This window comes from Echiichthys vipera, assembly GCF_963691815.1.
Source record: "Echiichthys vipera genome assembly, chromosome: 10".
NCBI classification, from domain to species: Eukaryota; Metazoa; Chordata; class Actinopteri; order Perciformes; family Trachinidae; genus Echiichthys; species Echiichthys vipera.
The window spans coordinates 5,516,965-5,535,642 of NC_139835.1; the positions used below are offsets into that span (position 1 = coordinate 5,516,965).

The window sequence follows — 18,678 nt, forward strand, 5'->3', positions numbered from 1 at the left end:
TAAAAAGTGCCCAAGCCTACCAAGGTTTAGCTGTGTGTTATCTTCTCTAAACTGCTTAGCTGGCTATTTACACTGCAGTAGTGTGTCTGAGGTTGCACATTCCCGTGGCTTCTTGTTGTGTATTTGCAGTAGCAGAAATGTTCCATGAGGTTTGAGGAGATGAGGAGTTTGACAGAGTTCATGCAGATTTAGTCAGCAGCAGATAAACAATATCCAAACAGGAGGTTCTCTTTGATGAATGAATCATCTGTTTCTTGTGGTAGCGAGGCACATCACCAACAATAAAGCAGTAATTGTGGCCAGTGTTCTGTCACATCTGTGCAGCACAGAGAACGTCTGTGCCTTTAAGTAGCAGAGGGGTCAAGTCCCTCACTGGCAGTCCTCTGACAGGACGGTATGTCAGACCTGATGAGTTGGCCCGTTCTGCAAAAGAGTTTTAAAAATAGACGTTCCTGAAAGATCAGCTGTTGCTGCACCCCAGTTTTAGATTGGGTCTATGGGTGGGGGTGGGGTTGGGGTTGATGGGGGATGGGGATGGAGGAGGAGAGATGGGGCTCACCAACTGGCCATCTCAACAGCATGAAAACAGCCATTGCTGCATGGAATTGTTCGGCACTGTTGTAGAAAGTTTGTATAGAACAGAGGGTTGGAGAGTTGCTGTTATAAGTTGTGGAAGTGGTCCATCAGTAGTATGTGACTGTACATTTCTCTTCTCCCCTTTAGAATAATAGCATTCAGAGGAACTGTCAATACTGTGGGCCACATGGAAGAAGACCACACAGTAGGAAAGAATGTCAGCACAGAATACCAGAGCATTAGTAGTTCTGTACCTCAGGGAGCTGGTTCCCCACCTGTGTTCAACAGTTGTAAACATTCATTTGTAGCATGAAGTTAGCATACTCAACGGAGCGTTTGGACACGGAAATCGTATTCTGAAAGGGTGTCACGTCAGACTTAACAGCCGGATACCTTAAATATTTGTCTCAGAAGTGATTTACACATGAAGAGCCAGGTCACAGCATTTTGAAAATTTAGAAAAAAAAACATTTTCACACCATTTTTTTTTTATTTCTTAAGAACAAACTGTAAAGACAATACAAATGATTAACAAAAGCAACCAAGAGTTTCCCTATTGGGATATTAATAAGTGCAACCCTGACACATCACCAAGACTATGTTACTCTGGACTACGGGAGCTCAGGGGATTCCAAAACATAATTATTCAAATAAAAGTGACAATAGATTTTCATTTATAAACATCGTCCTAAACCATAAATTTGAATGAACTGGTCAAATGGATTCATCACCCAGCTCTACCACCATGAAGTCAACATTTGTAAATTTCTAGTGAGATGTCTCAACAGCTATTGGATGGACTGCCATGACATTTGGTATAGAAAGTCATGTTGCCCTGAGGATGAATTGTTGAACTGGTAAGCCCTTGACTTTTTATCCAGCACCATTATCAGGTCAACATTGTTACTTACTACTGCTTGAATCTTTAATATAAGCAAGACAAGAAGCAATGGGCTCTTTAGGTCACAAAAGTACATACTCAGCATGTTTTTCTCCTAGGCAATCACTTCCATTGCTTGTTTGCTTATCTTTTGGTATGAGGAAACACATGTGTTCATGCTGTACCCTGTCAGCTGTGGTATTCACCCTGCTGAGCAGGCCAACTGCAGCTTTGAGCTTGGGTGATTTATCAACGAGTTCATCACAAAGCTCTATGGACAAGAGGACAATTTGGTAAAAAAGGATTAATTCAATCCCCACATGCTAAATCTTGCTGTAGGGGATTTCAGCTTGTTTATGTCCTTCTGTACATAAGCCCAAAACATCTACATTTGTGCAGTTTGAAAGTGTCTTTATAGACACATGTATTGAACCTTGTACTGCCTATGTTCAAATCTTTTCTCCTAAGGTCTTCATATTTACATGGGTGAATGTGTTTTTATCATGAAAGCTGGGCAATTGTACCGCAAACCTCCGCACAGTTACATTTAATTCTAACAATGAGGTCAAACTGTAAGAATACCTGAAAAATATTGTTTTGGTTTGAGTGTAGATCATTTATGTAGTGTATGGAAAAATTTAATGGAGCAAACCCATCAGATTAGTTACCAAATGTACAGTAGATAAGGAGTAAGCTTTTTCTAGCTCCTGTGGGTGTGGGGGCTCTCCTGTAAACCACATGTCTATAGCTGAGAGAAGTAATAAGCATTAAACCTGCTGTATACAAACAGTTGAACTATGATGGTTAGCCCACATGCTAGCAAAAAGTAAACGGTTTGCCTTGCTTAGCTTGCAACCACTAACATACTGTGTCAAAGAGAAGCGTATCTGGTGTACACATTATATTTCCAGGAGGACAGTCCTATCACTGGAAATGATTGTTGCTAGGTGGGAAGCTGACATTGACCCAAGAACAGATTAGTGGGTAAACGATAAGTTCCCAGAATAAAAAATATAAATACATAAAATGAAAAAAATACCAGACATATTTAATAGTTAGAATATAATGATCTTAAGGCCCTTTGGCTCTTGACCATCACCATTTATCTCTGTGTTCCCTACAGTACCAGCATTTCCCCTCAGTCAGATATTGATCACAGTTATGATTACAGTCCTAATCTGGCCTGAGGCAAATGCACTTTCTTGACAGCTTCTGGTAAAGATTCAGCCCCGGTTTGAGTTACACCCAAAGATCACATCCAGCCTTATGTGTCATAGTGTAAATCTAGCTGAGTTTGTTTGTGAACACGTGCTTGGCTTATGTGTGCTGTTAAATTTACCTCGACAGCACCCTTGATAAATATTGACTAACAGTTGAAGTGTTATATTCCTAAATGTCTTCTTGTAAAGTCAAAACGAGTGTTGGTATCTTTTTGATAAATAGTAGATCACAGTCAGGGTTATCTTCTCTCACACAGACCTGCTTATAACATATATAAGATAGGGGTCTATGGAATGTAAATGTCAGAAATGCACAATCATGCGTTGTTGATAATGGAGCAGCCTCAGAAGGTGTAACACAAATTCACCTCTCAAACCCGACCTGGCCTAGGTCATTACTACATAGCCATGATGCACAGCCAAGCATAGTTGAGACACATAACTTCATTTTAAATGAGGTTCACCCCCTAAACAAGAACACAGCAGCAAGTAGTTTCAATTAACATGTGAGCGAGGGTCAGTGAAACTCTTATTTTAATCGGGAAGTGCACCGAGAGGTGCACCTGCTGTTTTGGGTCATGTATGTGCAACAGCGTAAAGTGCAAAAGGCTCCGGGGAAGTGTAGATCATATGGTGTGGTGATTCATAAATGCACTCCCAGCCAGTCACATCACTGGTCTCATCCCTCAGGAACAGAGTAACACCATGTAAATGTAGCACTACAAATCTGCTGACAGAGAGAGGTGATGTGGGGGATTTCAGCCTCAATCAGATGCTATTTCAGCACAAATAATATCACGTCATAAATAGTCATTTCTTATGTGACATTGCATTACAAGGAAAAAACATGAAACACTACTTTTGTCCTTCATAAAAAACATAATACCAAGTTAAAACTAGGGCTGCACGATATGAGAAAACTACACAATGTGTGATAAAGATATTAAGTGTGAAAGGGCTTAAATAAAACGGATATTAAGTGTACTCACTTCTGCCTCTCTTCTGCTTTCAGTATACTGCCAAAATACAACAAATTGGTTGTTTTTTAATTCTTTTATTGAACAAGGATCCTTTAAAAAATGAGTTACATGTACATAGTGCAGTTTCTAACCCCGACTAACCCAAAAACTCTGAGTGTCTTTCATGATGGCTTTATTGTGCAAGTCGGTATTGTGACAGTAAAAACTAAGATTTATTTTGCAGCCCGAGTTATAGCGAACCAGTCTTTTTTCTTTTTTCAAGGAATTACTGTAATGATCAGGAAGTGTCATTAAAGCTGCTCTCCTGTTGAGACCTTTAGTTAAATTGCTCTTAATTGTAATCCTTGATTAAGTTTTTGGTTTTTAATCATTAAACCATGGTTTAACTTGATTTTGAACTTTGAGTTTAATGCTAATTATCAAATGTTAGAATACTAACATGTTACACAAAGATGGTGAACATTATACCTTCTAAACATCAACATTTAGCATTGTCATTGTGAACATGTTAGCATGCTGATGTAAGCATTTCACTCAAAGCACCGGGCAGTGTCAAAGCCTCACAGAGCTGCTGATGTGGCATTTATATCTGGCTGGAGTTCAGATCACAAGTATACAAAACTAGAGGTATTCGGATACCATTTCTCCTCACTGATTCTGATACCTATACTTGCATATCGGCCGATACAGACTACCGATCTTATACCCGTCCGTTAAAAGAAATAGGATATTTATTGTGTTATTTTTAGAGGTCTGACTAGATATCATCCCACGAGATCTTGTGATATTAAAATGTGACGATATTTCTCGTCAAGGTGAAAAGTTGTCTCGTGATATCAATATGTAAGTGCATAAACGGCAACAGAGTGACAGATAAGACACAAACAATATGTAAGCAGTGTAAGAAGATGGTGTCATCCGCAACGTAACACTAACACGTAACATGTGGGCACCAGGCTAGGGTGTGAGCACCGTATGCTACAGTGCAGCTAACACAAGCACGATGCCAAAACAACTGTAGCACCATCACAGCTCGCTGTACTGAAATACTAAAAGTTAAAAATAGTGTAAAAATCTCGTCTCATTGTAGTGAACTCAATATCATGTATCGTGTATGGTCTCGTGAGCTGAGGTTCCCGTCACAACCCTAGTTATTATGGATTTCTAGTGAGATGTCTCAACAGCTATTGGATGGACTGCCATGGCATTTGGTATAGAAAGTCATGTTGCCCTGAGGATGAATTGTTGAACTGGTAAGCCCTTGACTTTTTATCCAGCACCATTATCAGGTCAACATTGTTGCTTACTACTGCTTGAATCTTTATATATATACCTACATAACTTTCTTTTATTATATCGTTTGACAGTCAGTCATAAGTGAAAACAAACATGAATATCAGGGCTAAATTACATGTTCTGGGATCTGTATTTGTGTCGTAACAACAGGTAAAACCAACTAACAGATCCTCATCCTTATAGGCCCCGCTGTTAGCTGGGCATCCTAATCTGTACTGGGTGTAGCGTAACGGTTAGATTCGGATGCTCATGGCAGTGCAGTTAGAAAGAGAAACACTGTAACCCCAGTCATTCGCAACAAACCATAATTCTCCATCAGCTCAGTCCACAGCAACTCTTCAGGACTCTGTTGATAGTCTGTTTTGTGTGCGTGAGTATAAAGAGTCAGTCTAAACTGGGGATTAAGTCGCCAGGTTGCTGCTGGGTGGTAGGCAGAAGCTCAGTGAAGTGTTGAAGAGAATTGAGTATTTAGAGTGGATTAGTCTGGGGCAATAAGGAAGGGGAAGCCCACCACAAAATCCCCTTTTCATTCTTACAGTCATCGGGGAACACACTAGAAAGCCACAGTCCTTCATGCAGCCACAGCCAAGTTAATCTTTAATACTGGAGACAAGCAACACATATTTACACAATGGGAGCCAAGAGTTAAAATCCACACTGAATAGTGACATTTTGTACCCTGTCCAACCTAAGCAATCAATTTCATTCAGATTTGTAAATATGCTTCACTTCTAAACAAGCCATTTTGAGTTTCCTGAACTTGCATTTAGGTGAATCAAACAGCTGTGCCGCCCAGAATATGGCCGCAGCACATTGACATTGTCCAGTACACAGCCATTATGCCATGAAGTACTTACACAAACGTTAATGGGCCAAACAATTACTTGTGTGTTTCCTGATATGTGTGTATACCACTGGCTTCAGTTGGGCTTGGCGTGTCTGACTCATGTCTCCTTAAAAGGAAGTGGAGGCTATGCGTGCGTTGGCTTCCTCTTCATGACATCATCACTTGCACAGCCAGTGCAGATTGTTATCACAAACTCCTTCCTGTTTATTCACCACGGCTGAGTTTCTTCCAAAGTTTAAGGAACAGTGGGGGGTGGGGCTCATTGAGGATAGAATGCAGATAATACAATTCATGAAATCAGGTACACTGAGGGTGGGGATGCACTTATATTTGATTGATTTATGACAAAGCAGATTCACCAAGCAGAAATGATGCCATCAGCAAGTAGGGCCAAAGTAAGGCAAACACTTCAAACTATTCCTGACAGAAAGATGTTTGAGAAAGATGTGTGACCAGAGCACTAGTGGAACTCGAGTTTATAATTTTTTAGGTTTTTTGAACTGCTATATATATATATAAGATTTTGAAGATTTGACACTCTCAAATGATGAATTGATTTAGGCTAGTGTAAACTTGGATTTCTAAAAATGTCTTTCAACTTGGCCACATTTCAGAGGCTGCTACTATAATGTTAAAACTGACACTTGACACTTAAGTAAAAATGAGTTTACACAATTAATTTTTTAGTGTGGCAAGATAATACTCACAGCCTTGGATTTTTAGTTTTGTTGTGTTTTATCGTGGTTTAAATGTAGGCTGTTTATATAATATGATTTATATTAGGGGTGCGCAAAAAATCTATTGCAATTGTCATCTTCTAAGATTTTAATGTATTCAATTAAAACCTGTTTAAATTGATTAATATTTGATTTGATAGAAAAACACTTGAAAAACCTCTTAAATGTTTGTCTATATGCCATAGGACATACATCACCTGCCACCAACCACATACTGTATATACAGAATATTAACAGCATTCGAAGGTCCTTTATATTATTCTGGTTGCTTTTGTCCAAAATTTGTAATAACTGCATTCGGCGCACTCACACTGTACGTCCGTACCGTGCCCTGTGCTTTAGGGTACTTGTCCCCCCTCCCTCTCCCCCCGCGGCCCAGGCCCGTTTGTACTGACACTACCTGGGCTTTGGCGGGAATGCTTCTTACTGCCTATACGTCATCACGGTGTAACACGTCACACGCATTGATGACGTCATCGCGGTGCGTCGCTTTGTTTACAAATCTTTCCATAGACCTCAGAGTTTTTGGTGCATCTTGTTCGACTGTTTTTGAATATTTTCATCGACCAAATCGGCAGTAAACACTCCACCTCCGCATCACACCAACATGAACCTTTCGCCACCATTGTTTTAAATGTCCGTGCATGGTCCGTCCTTTTTTTTTTTTTTTTTTTTTCTATGTCCAAACAGGCACACATAAAATGACGTCAGGGCCGTGCCGCTCCTACACGCGGTACGGTTGCACTCACACTGGTCAAACGAACTAGACTTTAGCTGTGAAACCTGTTTGGGCACGGTACGGATGGACAGTGTGTGTGCGAACTAAGATTTAATAATCACTGGAGTTCTGGTGGCAGTTGGAGAGGTGCCAGTTCATCTCCTGGGCACTGCAGAGGTGCTGTTGAGCAAGGCACCGAACCCCCAACTGCTCGGGGCGCTGAACCATTGGCAGCCCCCTCGCTCTGACATCTCTCCATTAATTGCATGTATATAGGTCCTGTTTGTGCATGTGTGTGTGTATTTCAGGCCTGTGTGTGTGTAACCTGTATAATAATAATAATGGAGTGAAAAAATTTAATTTCCCTTGTGGGATAAATAAAAGGAATTCTTCTCCTTCTCCTTCTCTCTGTGACGACTCAAACTTTCTGCGTGAAATTAGGGGATCCCTGAAGTAGCAGCCCATCAGTCTCCCATTACAGTAGCCGAACACTGTCTGTGAGCAAGGCATGTAACCTCCTACTTGGGTGTCACTGCCCAGAGGCAAGAAGTAAACAGTATTTGTTTGAAATTGTATGACCCCATGAACGTAGCATGAAGAAATAAATCATCTCTTGGAAATAAACATGTCTTGTAAATTCCTTCAAGCAACTGATCTCCTGTTATTCACTGCACCCCAGAGCTGCATTGTGTAACTTTCTGTGAGGTATTGCTTACTCCCATCATGCTTCAGTTGCAGTGAGAGTTGCAACATAAACTCGCTGCCTGATGCACCCTTTTCAGGCTACAAGAAGCTTCCTATTACTCTCTCAAGGAAAAACAAGGAGGGCCCCACCATGTGCAACCAACTGAAAACATGTGGGTAACATCAACCAACAGATCTTAAGTGATGGTCAAATACACTATGTCAGCCCTGTTGTTGGACGACCCACAGCTTATTGAGAGGATGAGGATTTTCTAGTTTCCATAATTCCATATAATGTTTGGGAATAACATGAATATGCTGGGCATGAAACACTTCGTTGGTACTTCCATGTTTGAATCTCAGGAAAATCGTTAAGTATAGGGGAAGCCGTCTCCGTGACACTGTAATGCAGTTTTGATGGTTTCATCGCATGTTTTCACTGTTCGACCCCAGCTGCCTTCCTTGATTTGTATTTTTAGAAATCTCTGAAGCGCACTATTTGTTTTATTCCAAACTGCGTTGCAGCGCTGAGAGCTCTACAGCTGTTCCGTGTTTTTTGTGGTGCAGCTGGAAGTTTAGTTGCACCACTGTGTGAGTTGCGGCAGAGAGGAGATTTTCCTTGAGTAACCAGCAGTTAAAGGTGTTTCATGAAGGTGCAGTTCTAGGATGAGTCTGCATTGATGTGAGTGATTTTTCTAGAAACTGTGCTGCCTCCTCACTGCATATACAATATACCTGTATCTTGTAATCCATACAATGTGTGAGGAAAGGGGGGGTGCATTTAAACACATTTATTGTGATTACATGGCATATGACCATACACAATACATACAAAACAATCCAAACATTTCACTTGAATATTCAAATGCAAAAAACATCTAAAGGACGAGCTGAGGCTAGTGCACGACCATCACTTTGGGAAGGATAAGGAAGAAATTATTTAATATGAATATTTTCATTAATATTTCCAATATATTTTAGTCAATAAAAATATTCTCTTCTGTTTGTTGCGTTTTAACAATTTGGCAGTGCCTCCTAGAACACATAACTGGTTGTTCTGCCACCAGTAACAGTATTGGAAATGCCTCCAGTACTGCCTAAAGTCCTGGTATTGGCGAGCACATGAGTCTATGCACCAATCACATACCTTGTCAGTAACTCCATTTTTTTTACTTTAAAAAAGTTTATGTTCTTGTTCCATGATGACTGATAGTGAATAGATAATAAAATATAGGTCCATAGCAGTCATTCTCTTCATATATTTGTTAAAGTTCTACACAGGGTTTTATCGGACCCAGATACAACAACAATAGCAATCATATATCACATCCATAGGGTTGGTAGTATACAGCTGGTTAAGGTCATGTATAGGAGCTGGTATCAGGAAAGAAAAACTGGTATAGGAATATCTCTGCATAACCACACTGAACATACATGAACTTTGCGACTATGTGTGTATATATACACTGGAGATCACTATTAGAGAACAAATTAATAATACTTGATTTATTCTGAAATACTGTTGTTTTTTTATCGTTCAGAATTTGATAGAATATCAGCTGTGGCTATACCACTGCTGTACTAGCATGTTGTTTTAAATAACCAAGGCACTTCAACAAAAACTTTATTTTGTGAAAAAAAAAGTAAGTAAATGAGAGAAAAGTGTTAATTGTGTCAGAAGAGAAGATTTCAATAATGTTTTCTTCTCTAGGATTCAAAAATGAACAGGAAGTGTAGAGGCCACAGCTTTGAATGACTTCAGCACATCTGCGCCCACAGGACATCACTAGTTTCTCACACTGCTCTGGTTTTGATCTTGGTCCATTCTGACTCAGTCTTTTCCACAGTTCACTAACTGGAATGGGTTTCTGAGACTTTACTTTGTCTCTAAGGATTTTCCAGAGGTTCTCTATGGGGCTAAGATCTGGATTCTGGGCATTTCATTGTTTCAGTATTCTTAGCTTCAAGGAACTGCTTCACCTATCTCACAGTGTGACAGGGGACATTGTCTTTTATGAAAATTGCAGCTGATTGGGAGACAATTGCAGTGGAGGTGTTGCATGTTGCCGAAGGAGGTTCACATAAACATTTGCATTCACCCTGCCATGGAGCTGTACAAGAGGCCCAACTCCTGCTGCAGAAAAACATCCCCCGAACCATGACACTTCCTCCTCCAAATGGAACTGACTCCTTTACACACTTTGGGTTCAGTCTTTCCCCAGTCCTACGCCCAACATAATGTTTCCATCAGACCCAAATAAACTGAGCGTCCTCTCATCACCGAAGTCACTCTGGACCAGTTCTCCTCTGTCCACACAACATGCTCCTCAGCAAAGGCAAGTCTAGCCTTTTTATTCTTTCTGCTGATGAGAGGTTTGCTCACTGCAGAGTGGGCTTTCAGTCCAAAAAGTCTGGCGACCAACTCAAGCTGCAGTTTTGAACTTGAAGATTGCGGTGGACTAATGCGGAAATTGTGAAGAATTAATAATGTTGATCTCCAGTGTGCAGTAGTTTATCAACAAAATGGCAAATCCTTGGTGATGCCTTATCACACCTACCAGTAGCCTTTTTTCTTTTAACTGATGACTGGATGGTATCATAAACTAATCTTGTATCTTGATTCTTCCTGACACAGAGGAGAACGTATGCTACTGTAAAAGGTTGATCCGTTTATTGTCTTCTGTGTTTTGCAATGTAGGACATATATTTGTGTCCATGGTTTTATTTTACACACATTCTAAATGTATCTCTGATGAGCTGCTACTGCAACTACAGCTACTGACTAGCATATCAACAGACCCATCTCCCTGATACAGTAACCGAATATACTCACGTTCACTAATAAAGACCATGTGAAACAGTTGACAACATTGAGTTTGACATTCAACATTATCAGCTTCTCTGTCAAAAAAATCAACAATTATTAAAACCAACCAGATATGACAGTTTAATGTAATGTTAATACCTACATCTAAATATTTCCCTTTAAGTTTGATAATAAGGCATTTCTTGACATATTTATGAGTTTTGTTTTTTTGTTTTAACACAGACACCTCAAGCTATCTCAATTTGCATTAAAAGTGTCATAATTTACCAAATGAATATAAACACAGTAGTAGTTATAAACACAAAGACTGTCAATAAAGAAGTCATGAGACTGTGTCAAAGTATCACCTTTGTTTTCGTACAGTGGTTTTTCAGGGTTGGTGTACTTCTCTCTGTGAGCAAATGTTTTATCAAGCAAATAAAGGTTTAATTTATCCATTTCTGCTCCCTGTGAGGAAAAGACGTGTGCTCAGTTGACTCATGTCTGTGGCTATAGTGTGAGCTGGGCGTTTTAGCAGCCACTCCCTTTTCACCAACATCTGGGAGGTGTATAAGGTTTTGGAAAGAGGAAACAAGCGTTTTTTCCAGTTAGTCATCATAACCTTCAACTGGATAACAAGCAAACTTTGTAAATCCACGTAATGGTCCCGCCTCTGTTTTTTTAAATGCAGTCAATCCTCTAGTTGGTCAGGAATCAGAGTTATTTCTGTGTGCTCTCTTTGTCCAGCCTGTCAGCGCTCATGGTCATTAAAATACCCGTCCATTTTGGTTGCTGAAGGCTGGCATTCAGGGCGTGGGAATTCAGCTCACTGGACACTACAGTGTGATACCAGGCTGGCATTTAGTTCTCGTGGCACTTGAAGACAGCATGCCCTTTTAGATTGTCAGTGGACACAAGGGATCAGGTTGACAAAAGGCAGGCCAATAGGTCTGTCCTTTACGGTCATCTCAGTATGTCACACACACAATATAGGGCTAGAAATGTGTAGCATTTTCATATATTTAAAGCACCTGACTAATGATCCTGGTGAAATCATATTTTGTTTACAGAAAATTAGAAGATTTCAAATTGGGATCTGAAATTAGCTTCCACCACCCGCCAAATGCAGGTGAACTTTTGGCAGTGGGGTGTAAAATTGTCAGTTCTTCTGCCACTATGGCGGAGAGGCAGAAAACTCAACAGAAAGACAACTTTAGTAAGGCTAGCGTATGATTTCATAGAGCTACACAATTTAACAACAGCTGTATAAAAGCCATGCTATTAGCCGTAGAACCTTATTTTTGTTGACTGACAGTGACTCTCCACCCCCGCCTACTTACGTGCATCTGAAGAAGAAGAAAAAGCAAGCATACCTGCTGTAGAATGCAGCCAAAGACACAGCAGGGCTTTAGCTTACCAGTAACTGTAACCAGGAGTAAGTACTCTTTTCATGCCAATTGACCATGCATTCAACATTTTGTTTATCAAAGTTTATATAATAAATATATTTGACATTGAATGCCTTTTTTTGCATTCGTACGATCTAAATGTTATTCCTTCATTTGGCGCATGGATTTAAAAGCGGCAGATCAAATTTACAAGTGGCAAAAAAAACAACAACTTTGCTGCCACAGTGAGATGCAGTATTATGTTCTTCATATAGTAACCTTATCCAAGTATGACACTGTATTTTATGTTTGCAAATCATATGAAGTGAATTTTAGCAGCATTCATTTGTTGTCCAAATTGTTTTAATATTAAAGGAAATTTGTGTCAATTTGTCTTCATAACAGCTCTTCCTTGATACAGTTGTGAGTCTTACCTAATAAATCTTTCCACCATATTTTTGAAAATAGCTTTCCCTTAAAGTCTTAGGTTTATTTCTGTTGTCAGCATTTTACCCTTTTAAAGGTTATGCCCAATCTTGCTACAGTGTCCATTTTTGCAATGAACTAGCTCATTTGCTCTCAGGAGGACAGTTCCCCTATTGAAATTGTGCTGAATTGGAACAGTTTTGATAGGACCAGAGACCATGTAGGTCATTATAAATAGCTGTAAAGATGTGGGATTCTTTCTTTTGGCCTATTTAGATGCATCTTTCTGACTAGAGCCAGCTACAATAACAATATACACTCATAGGAACCGCATGTGTGGACACTCCGATGACCCAGGATTTCACTCACTCAGTGACTGACTTCATAGTTTATTTTGATATCTGCAAGTTTGCTGTTTATATTACAATTAATAGTTTTTGAAGCTTTATGATGTGTAGACAGTATTTTTGTCGGGTTTGTTTTAAGTTGTTTAGTAATTGAGGTGGAGGTTGACACATCAAGAAGGTTCAGGTGGTGTCAGGTAAGTGATTAACCTCAGAAGAATGCTGACTCAACACTTGTGTTTGTTGTTGATAGATTCTCACATTTTTCCTTCTTAAATATAGAACATAAACTGCTCAAATTACTGTTGTATATCATTTTGAACATGGTTGAATAATAACCTCGGTCATGGAACTGCAGATCACTGTCCTGCAGTTCCATGACTACCTTTTTTTTTAATAGACTGGTGTTTAATGATTCTGTGAGTGAGCTTTTAAGCACCACCCAGGAAAAAGCAACGCAGTAATGTGTAAATTATGCAGCCGCACCTCTCTGTTTCAGGTTTTGCAGGGCTGCTACGCTCAGACATTTATTACAGACATTAAACTGAGGCTAAATGGCAAGAATACAACCTTGTACATGATTTATGGGAAGCAGGAAGTCTTTTTGAAATAAAGTAAAAGTAAACGCTCACTTTTCAGACTCGACTGGTTTTACATAATATTTTGCGCCAGTCATACTGGACTTCTGGACCTGCAGTCATGCACCAGTGAGCATGACTGGATTCCTGTTATGCACTCAGCAAACAAACTCAGGTGTAATATACTGTATAATGTGTTGTCCAATCCAAAACCTAATATATCTTTTTATTATGAGGTATGTAAGATTGATACCTTGGCCTCATTAAATACTTTCCCTCTCCAGCCTGACTTGACTTGCTCCCCATTAGACAATACAACATAATATGGTGGGGGTTTTTTTAGTCTATCTGTGTCAAGAGTACATGAGATATTTGATATAACTTAATCTGGTCCAAATATATTGACTTAAGTATATAACATTAGACAAGCTATCGTACTGTATAATACTACTCCTCCCAGCTGGACGTAAATGGTAAATGGACTAGTACTTCTAAAGCGCCTTTCTATTCTTCTGACTACTCAAGGCGCTTTCACACTACTTGTCACATTCACCCATTCACACTGATGGCAGTGGACATCTACACAGCTATCGTACTGTATAATACTACAGCCTATGTTTCTACACTGGCTTTAAAATAATGCTGTGTGTGTGTAGACAAATTGCCTGTGTTGTCTTCTACATATTTTGTCAGCCATATTGTTAATAATGTGGCAGTTTTAACAAACATCAAGCAGGGTAGATTAGTAATAGACTAGCCTTAGCTCTGTTTCAATCTGCTGGCTGCTGTTGGGTGGGGTTTACAACATCCGGTCAATTCAGAGAGCACTAAGTGAATTGAACTTAACAGGAAAGTCTAATTCAATGTGATATGATTGTCTGCATGTCTTGGCACTTATTGTGTTGTGTTGCATTGTATGTGGCACTATTGTATCCACCCATCTGACACTTAAATTAAAAACAGCTTTTTTCACCCCAACTGATTTATATCGACTAAAATGTCTGAAATGTATTTATTCTTGCCTTGCATTTGTCAAGAAACAATAAGTTTATGTGAAATAGTGACAAATGGGAAAAAGAGTAAACGCTCTTGAACCCTGAGCCTGTTTGGTGGAGTAAAGTGAGAACCAGCGCTGCATCCTCCTCAGAACAGTGGCCATGTTATTCGAGGTTTTTCTTTTTTTTTTAAACACATTTTATTGTTTTTCAATCATAAACAATACAAAACACAGAAACAAACCCCCCATCCCACCCACCAGACAGCAAATGTAATACAAAGTTAGACAAGAAGAGAGAAAGAAAAAAAACAAAAAAGAGAAAAAGAAAAAAAAAGTGGTTACATTTACCAGTGCTGTGATATTCATAACATTAAAATAAGTAAGTAAAATAACTAAATAAAATGAAATATATAATTAAATGATCAGAAATACAATTTTTTTTTAAAATAAATAAATAAATAATGGAAAATAAATAAATAAAATACATGTAAATTAAATAAGATGAAATTAAATTTAAATGAAAAATAATTACAGTTCTGGTTTGATTCCAGTCAGTACCTAACTACGAGTTAAGAGTAAACAATCATCAGTAGCCTATTGTCCCCGCACAGGGGGAGTCCTATTATATTCGAGGTTTTTAAGTGCTTTATTCATGCAGCTGGAGGCCAAAAGACTGATGTCATGTTACTCCTCTGACTCTGCGACTCTGACACCACAAGGGTCAAAATGTCTTTTAAGAGCGAGATCCTGGAGGGGTTTGCTTAGGTATAGAGGCATCAGCACAGGTAGCAACAGGTTTTGTGGGTGTCTGAAAGCCTTGGGCATAAACGTTAACAATCCCAAGGACGATGTGCAATAATTGACTTAGAGGAAATGTCATTTAAGTCAATAAGTGAGCCAAGGGGAGAACAGCAATCAGTAAGGACTGTTTCTGGAATATCTCTCCTGTGGATCAGAAGACTGCTCTCAAGAGCTTTTTGTGACCTTTTAGTTGAAAAGACAATTTTTTTTATTTCACTATTACTATTTTAGTTTTCTACTGCGGACAATGGGCCTCATTCACTAATAGCTTCCTAGGTTTTTTCTTCAATTTGTTCTTGAAAAATGTTCAAAGGATTTCTACTGTATGTTGGATTCATGCATTGTTCCTAAATTGCAGAATTGTTCGCACCACTGTTATAATGATGAATCCCATATGCTCTTAGGTTGAAAGCGAGTGCTAGAGGATCCTAATTAGCAGGTATACGCCCTGCCATTCCCCATATAAGGGCATGAGACCGCAGGGTCGTGTGCAAACAGCTACGCGTAGAAATGGGAAAGAAAAGTTGAGGGAATCAAGTCACGAATGCCCAAATGAAAGCCTACAGAGGGCCTAGCAGTGAATTCCAATTATGTAAAAAAAAATTTAAACAGTACAGAAGTGGAGGTACTTCTACAGCAAGTGAGCGTCAAAAGAGCTGTCCTCTTTCTCTCTCTCCTGTTTTCCCTGACTCTCTTCAGCTGTACTATCCATTTAAGGCTAAAAAATTATTAAAAAAACAAATGCTAAAAATACTCATCTCATCTTCAACCGCTTGGTCGGGTCGCGGGGGCAGCAGCTCTAGCAGGGGACCCCAAACTTCCCATTCCCGTGCCACATTAACCAGCTCTAACTGGGTGATCCTGAGGCGTTCCCAGGGCCAGTGTGGAGATATAATCTCTCCACCTAGTCCTGGGTCTTCCCCGAGGCCTCCTCCCAGCTGGACGTAAATGGTAAATGGACTTGTAATTATATAGCGCCTTTCTATTCTTCTGACTACTCAAGGCGCTTTCACACTACTTGTCACATTCACCCATTCACACAGACATTCACACTGATGGAAGTGCACATCTACATACCGTCTAATCTCTAATCTAACCATTCACACCACATTTACTCACTAGCAATTCAGGGTTCTTGCCCAAGGACACTTCGACATGGGGAGCTGGGGATCGAACCGCTGATCTCTCAAATGGAGGACGAACTTCTCACCCTATCTCTAAGGGAGACTCCAGCCACCCTTCTGAGAAAACCCATTTCGGCCGCTTGTACCCGCGACCTCATTCTTTTGGTCATGACCCAGCTTTCATCACCGTAGGTGAGGGTAGGAACGAAGATTGACTGGTAGATCGAGAGCTTTGCGTTACACTGCTCCGAATTCTCCGGCCAAACTCACGCTCCATCGTCCCCTCACTCGTGAACATGGTCCCGAGGTACTTGAACTCCTTCACTTGGGGTAAGGACTCATTCCCTACCCGAAGGAAGGAATCCACCGGTTTCCTGCTGTGAGCCAAGGCCTCAGCAGGCTAAAAATACTATTGTACTTCAAATCCTTTAATATTATATAACTGTATAATTGAAGAAAATCCAATAACCATCTGTTTTGCACAAACATGTCAGCACTCAAATGTGTGTAAGAGTGCACTTGAGTGTGTTTAGAGTTTCACCTCAGAACAAATCCCAACTAAGAAAACACTGGTGAATGTAAGAATCTTTGTGAAAAGTGGCTTTTAAGCAGAAATTTCTTCTTAAGAACGGTTGTTGAATGAGGCCCAACATTCTCTCTTTTTTAGGAATGTCCTGCTACTCATTCACACACATCCACAAGAAGGAGGTGCATAGTACACACACAGCTTGCTGTAGGCTAAAACGCATCTCTACTGATGCAGCAGCAAGCCTGCTGTTCCAACATTTTATGCCTCTGTCGACGGTTTCTCCACCGCTAAAACAATATAGGAGCAGATTCTGGCAGATGGACATTGCGTAACACCAAAAACACAATATGCACTGGCAAAGTGCTGCCTGCAGGTAGCCGCCATGCAATATCTATTGCTGTTTGATTCTGTGGCCAAGTGCAGACAAATTAAAAGTTGAGGATGATTTAACTTTTTGCGGCAAAGTGCGTCCAGATAATACCTGTAGCCTATCTGTTCAATCAATTATTGTGGCGAGCGGCATTTGACCCGGTTTGGTGTGTTGTCACAGAGTCCTGACCATTTCACAGTTTTGAACGTGAATATTCTAAATGTGTCCCCGTTTATTTCCTGTTGCACTGTTTGTGCATGAAATCAACTGACACAAAGTTAACAAGGACCCAGGCTGTTGGCTAGCAATGGAATTCCATTGAAATGATCTATAACTTAAAGGGCATTTACACTATGTGTAGAGAAAAAAACAGTTCTGCACTGACATACAGGCTGAAAGGTCCATGTCTGTTGTTGACCGACGAACACAACCATCATCAAAACTGGGTGTGGTCAGGTGTGCTGTGAGTGTGATCACACCCCACTGTGATGCAGCCTGGCACAATATTGCATTGTGAAAATTTGGGTGTTTTTCTGTGATTAGGTAGAGCAGCAGCAACACATGTAGTAAAAAGTGAATAGAACTGTGGAAGCTATGGCACATACACGGTATTGTAGCTACAGTGATCATAAAACCAGCTGCACCTGGAGCTGCCTGATGGGGTTTGGATGACAATGATTGGTCAGTGACGTAGCACCATGTGTATGCTTTGTGGTAATGAATCGGGGCAGCACAGAAAAATGTCACCACACAAGGAAAGGAGAGCAGACAGCACTGCCAGTCAAACATGACACACATACAAACTTATAATACAATGTTGAGCACATAACACAAGAAATATTTGCCTGTAATATAATAATTTGATGTATTTTGTGAGTATTATGTTATTATTTCAGAGGCAATTTGCATACAAAGGCTGTAACTTTTGCATATTGTAATAGCATCCTCAAATTATTGAATGCATTTTAATGGTTCCATTTGGTGTTTGGTAAGAACTGTAAACTGTGTACCTACAGGACTGAAACATTGACCTGCAGAGTCTCACTTCCTGACGACAGGATCTCTAGTCTGGCAATATCTTGTAACCAACACAGGTGGCAATGTTGGTAAGGGGAAGCTAGTGAGGGATGTTGTCCTGTTTACGGACTTGAGCTGTTTTTTAATGGGGTAGATTGGCACAATGCTCCTGATACGAATAGGGTTTTAGTGCGGATATATATAAACATTGTAACTACATTATCGGTTTCTACAGGGATTTAGGTGCAATAACCTGGGTGTTGTTACTGTTTTAAGTGTAAGATGAAAGCATGGACTAACTGCCAGCCACGTCCAGAATTCTAGTGTATTCTAGTAGAGGACATTTAACCAAATTATTAC

At 39.9% G+C, this 18,678-nt stretch overlaps 1 protein-coding gene across 9 annotated transcripts in view; it reads left to right on the forward strand.

Annotated features, from left to right (window-relative positions):
* Nucleotides 1–18,678, forward strand: part of lrrfip1a (leucine rich repeat (in FLII) interacting protein 1a) — a 61,111-nt gene that overhangs the window by 3,045 nt on the left and 39,388 nt on the right. The gene's annotated exons all lie outside the window — the stretch shown is intronic.